Genomic DNA, 5,506 nt, shown 5'->3' with positions numbered 1-5,506 from the left:
TTATACCCTTGCATACGGAGGTACACTCAGGCGCAGTTCTATCTTGTTTCTCTACCTCTGGTTTTGAAGTTTTAATAGTTAATATATGAAAGATTTATTTTAATGATACTGTTCTTAAAATATTTTAATTGTTAATTACTTCTCTTGTAGTTTGTTTATTTCCTTTCCTCACTGGACTATTTTCACTGTTGGAGCCCTTGGGCTTATAGCATTATTGCTTTACCAACTAGGGTTGTAACTTAGCAAATAATAATAAAAGTAATAATATATATATATATATATATATATATATATATATATATATATATATATATATATATATATATATATATATATATATATATATATATATATATATATATATGTGTGTGTGTGTGTGTGTGTGTGTGTGTGTGTGTGTATGTATGTATGTATGTATATATGATATATACATATATATATATATATATATATATATATATATATATATATATATATATATATATATATATATATATATATATATATATATATATATATTATTACTTTTATTATAAGGTCTCCAAGTGCTATGCAATTTCTTTTCCCGTAACGTCTACAATTATATTCATAGCGAAGAAGGGAACAGTTGTATATCCATACGTGTGGTATATATAATTTCATAAGTATATCTTAGAATTTTAATAAAAATATAGTCAAGAAAAGCTATCAAGTCTATTCCTATCTATCATTCCGTCAAACTATTCGATCCGGAAAATAAGAACAGAAAAAAATTGATGATCGTTCACTGACCGACAATTAAGCAGTTATTGTCAGCTGTGGAATATTGAACTGAATATCATCGGGAGCTGATTTTCATCAATAGCATTAATCTACTCGTCAATTGATGGCCTTATCTTAAAGTGTTTTATACCTTACAGATATGAAAAGCAAAGGCATTGTTTGTTTAAAGAGAAACATGAAATTGGAATGACAAAAACAAGTTTAAATACTTGAATATACAGTAGATGTTTCTAAATGACTTTATCTTAAAAAAATTAATGTTTTTTTCTCTGATTGACTCACGTTTCTTTTGATGTCGACACAAGAAGAATTAATCCTCTTCTCTTTGAAGTTGGCGATGAACTGACTTGCCAAGAGAGCCGTTACCACGACGTTCTGTGTGGGAGGTTCAGAGATGATCTCCCATAGCTGTCACTTAGAATTATATTTTAATCTATATATTCTCTTTGGCGTGCCTTGAAATTATTTCAGATCATATAGCATCAAGTATCATTCCATGCCATTCTATAAAAGAGGTTGGGTAGCCCAGTCATGAAATCATAGCTATCAATTTTGTCCTCAAGAAATATTTTTTTTTAGACTAGGTGGCATCTCGTGGGCCCAACGCCGAGCAACGGTACATGTGTTAAAATGAACTGCAGATGGTCAAGAACCCAAAGTTTAAGAGTTCCTTCGATTTGTGTTTGCTGCAACAGTAACATTCGGTCTAAAATGACTCGGTCCCGTTAGATGCAAGTGATATCCAGGTAACTGGAACACATCGTTTTGGAAGACATTTATCGCAACTTTCAGGGTCCTTCTCACCTCCTGTCAACGAGGAGGATTCATGGTCTTTAAGATATCGCTTACGAAAGGTTCATTGACATGGAAGATTCAAGTGCGGCATGGTTATTCATTCTATTTTCATTTGATTTCTTTAGAATGGTATTTGGTGTTCCACTCACGATTACAAAATTAATATGAATTAAGTTACCCGTTCGGCCTATTATTATGTATCATAAACTAAATAAGATTACCAAAATTTTACAAAGTAATTCCATCCACTCTTAGATTTTTAAAATGTCAAACGCGACGATCAGAGATAAATATACATACATCGAACAAAATTAATAGAATTTTTGTGGGAGTGTGAGAACAGACTTTCTTTGCTCTGGGGAGCATTGCTGTCGTGTTCAGTCATGACTGCAGACAATAATAGTCATGTCTGAGAGACTTGACATCAAAGGTTCTTCTGTTGTTCCACGTATTTCATTTCCTCTAGTCCTCTGCCTTCCTCAACCCCATTACACAATCTACTTTTTTTTTTTTTTCATTCCTTGCACCTGACCTGCCACCAGTGTTTTCGATAGAATGCTATTCAGACAAACAATTTGTAACATTGCAATTTGTTAAGAATTATCTTTAATTAGATATTCTGCAACTCAGCAATCATATTCTTGCGTGAGTTACGGCAGGTAACTTTAATTTGTAAAAATTCTCTATCTTTATAATATGCTGATTTGTGTGTGTTTGTGTGTCACTTCAAGGTGCAATATCATCATCACCTAAAGAGGAGAGTTTTGGTTTCCTACTAATCATTGTATCCCTTTCCAAACCAAACTTTTTGTGATTTTGTTTACTCTCCTTCAGTCACTAATCGACGTATAAGATATAAGTATAAGAGTGACTAAAAGAATGATTCGTCAATTCAGTCTCATATTCTGTCAAATAAATAGAGAAATATTAAATTTTACGGCGAGAATTGGAGCTGAAATATTTATATTTTGATATAAGTAAAGAGTACAATAATTATGATTATCTATTAAAATTGAGAAATGACTAAATGATCTTCAAAGAGCCAGTTTTGCTCAGTCATTCGGTCATGATTTAAGAAAACTTATTAGCTCAGCCACAGATCTGCAAGGCTAAGCTTACTCCGGTAAGCCTGGTTCACCTCATGATCTTTAATGTTTTAGATTCCACAGATGACATTGCGAATTTCTTCTACATCTTGATTCCAAGAAATGTAAATTCAAATTTCTCGATGGAAAAGACATAAAATTTTTTCGAGAGCTTTAATGAGACTTGGTGCTTTGTGAAATACTTGATACTTTTAGTTTGCTTTAATTCAGTGTATAATAGGAAGAAATAAAAAGAATTATCTGCATTTCTTACATGCATTGCCTTAATTCGAGACAAATAGGTTCTTCTCTATAGCCAGCGCCTATTAGGGGTGTGACGTGCCGAGAGAAGGTTGTGACTCAAAGGCAGGATGAAAGCAACTGAGCAACTTTATTACAGAACACTCGCTTTTTACATATAAAGACTTCAGGCAAAAAGGACATACAAAACATAACAGGCAATTTCATTTTCAAACCGACACCGCACCAGTTAACAGTTAACGGTGAGAAAAAGACATGTTATTTCAGGTTCTTATTAGTGCGAGGGGAGAATGAAGATACAAGCATAATATATGCACAAAATGAAATGTCATTACTATGTACGATCGTGTGACACACGGTTGGTACATGGCTCCCCCCGTAAAAATGACACACTGTACATGTTAAAATGGGCACTCTGATCTGGAGTGGTAGTAGCAAAACTGCGGCAGATGAGTGGTAGTGAGTGGCTGTAGAAGTCGTTGGTTGGGGCGCGAGCGAGCGAGCTTTGTTGCCGCTCCGTCTCGTCACGGGGTGGGCGTATGTGTCCTACAACATTCATGGGCGTATGTGTCGTAAGGCATTCATAGGCGTGTCCTACGGCATTCATAGGCGTGTGTGTCCTACGGCATTCTTAGGCTTGTGTGTCCTATGGCATTCACGTCAGCTTCGGTTGAAGTTGAATAGGTGTCCTCTTCGTCAGGAATGGAGGCGTTGATGGATGTCTTGAAGGTAATGAAGTGGGTGTCCATAAGGGCGTCGGCTTTGGTCATCAAGTCCTTTATGGGTAAACTATCAACATCGGGTAGGGCAGCGCGTACAGGTTCGGGTAAACGGCTTACCCAAAGGGCACGAAGTAGGTTCACCTCACGAGGAGAGCCATGTGCGGCAGGTTGCAGGCGAGTGATACTGGTCATTTCCCTGAGGGTGAGCGAAGCCCTTTGGTCACCTAACGGTTGTTGAGAGAGCTGAAAAAGCTTTGCTATATGGGCGGCGGGCGACGGCGAGTAGTGCTGCAGAAGGTATGTTCTGAGGGCATCATAGTAACGGTGAGAGGGGGGGGAAGGCGGGAGAAGCGAGTCACTCCGGGGTCACCAATGTGACGGGCCGAGAGAAGGTTGTGACTCAAAGGCAGGATGAAAGCAACTGAGTAACTTTATTACAGAACACTCGCTTTTATATATAAAGACTCTAGGCAAAAAGGGCATACAAAACATAACAGGCAATTTCATGTTCAAACCGACACCGCACCAGTTGACAGTTAACGGTGAGAAAAACAGACATGTTATTTCAGGTTCTTATTAGTGCGATGGGAGAGCGAAGATACGAGCATAATATATACACAAAATAAAATTTCGTTACTATGTACGATCGTCTGACACACGGTTGGTACAGGGGAAACAGATGTATGTTGACTATATATGACTATGTACGTTGCATGTATATGTGTGGAAATCAAGAAAGTTGAGACCTGATGAGCATAATATATGTGTTATAGCCTCGAAAGGAAAAATGGAAAGACTTGATCGAAGAGGTCAAGCTAAAATTAGGTGCAAATTATGGTGCATGAAGATGAACCCTAACAAAACTCAAAGTATGATTGTAAGTAGGTCAAGGACAGTTGCTCCTCAACATCCTGACCCCAGCATTTAATGTGTTTCTTCAACACTGTATGAATTTTAAAATTCTAGGTGTGATTCTTGACAGCAAATTTACTTTTGAAAAGTACATTAGCTCTGTTCTTCTTCAGTTTCACAAAAGAGGCTTCTTGAGAAAGTCTTGTAAGATTTTCGGTGATCAATATATTCCGAAGAAGTGTTTTAATTCTTTCATTCTATCTTCTTTCGAGTATCGTTATTGTACCAACCGTGTTTCACACAATTGTACATAATTCCTTTTGTATATATTATGGTTGTATCTTCGCTCTTCCCTCGCACTAAAACGAACATGAAAATTCAAGTCTGGTTTTTCCTCTGTGATTTTGTCTATCTTGTGAACTTGTCATGTCCTGTTGCCTTGAGGTTTTGTATATAAGGAGAGTGTTCCACAACAATATAACTCAGTCGTTTCCAATCTGCCTTTGATTTCACAACTCCTCTCTCGGCCCGTCACATTGGTGACCCCGGAAGTCGACTCGCTTCCACCGCCTTCCACCCCCACCCCCTCGCCCCTCCATCGTTGGTACTATGACGGACTCTACGGCAGTTGGCGCTACGGCCTCTCCATTCAAACTTTCATCGTTTGCCAGCGGAGAGGCGTTTGCTTGGTTTCAGCGCGCAGAAGTCCAGTTTCGTATCAGGGGCGTGACTCGCTCAACCACCAAAGTGGATTATGTTCTCGCGGCGATACCCGAGGACACCTTCCCAGAAATATCCGACTGGCTTTGTGAACAAGGAGACACCCCAATAGCGTATGACGACCTCAAATCATACCTTCTGCAACAGTACTCGCCGTTGCCAGCCGCCCGTATAGCAAAGCTTTTTCAGCTCTCGCAACAACCGTTGGGGGACCAAAGGGCTTCGCTTGCCCTCAGGGAAATGACCAGTATCGCTCGCCTTCAACCTGCCGCAGACGGCTCTCCTCGTGAGGTGAACCTACTCCGTGCC

The 5,506-nt window shown here is 38.4% G+C and overlaps 1 protein-coding gene across 1 annotated transcript in view; it reads right to left on the bottom strand.

Annotated features, from left to right (window-relative positions):
- LOC137617859 (uncharacterized) overlaps positions 1-1,168 on the bottom strand; it is an 18,321-nt gene extending 17,153 nt beyond the window's left edge. Inside the window, exon 1 of the mRNA XM_068347808.1 lies at positions 1,045-1,168. The gene's annotated coding sequence lies outside the window, so the exon portion shown is untranslated. The remainder of the gene's footprint in view (positions 1-1,044) is intronic.
- Between the last annotated feature and the right edge of the window lie 4,338 nt (positions 1,169-5,506).

The sequence above is a fragment of the Palaemon carinicauda genome, chromosome 24 (assembly GCF_036898095.1).
Source record: "Palaemon carinicauda isolate YSFRI2023 chromosome 24, ASM3689809v2, whole genome shotgun sequence".
Taxonomy (NCBI): Eukaryota; Metazoa; Arthropoda; class Malacostraca; order Decapoda; family Palaemonidae; genus Palaemon; species Palaemon carinicauda.
The sequence above is the reverse complement of the archived record's forward strand: the minus strand, read 5'-3'. Positions and strand labels throughout refer to the sequence as shown.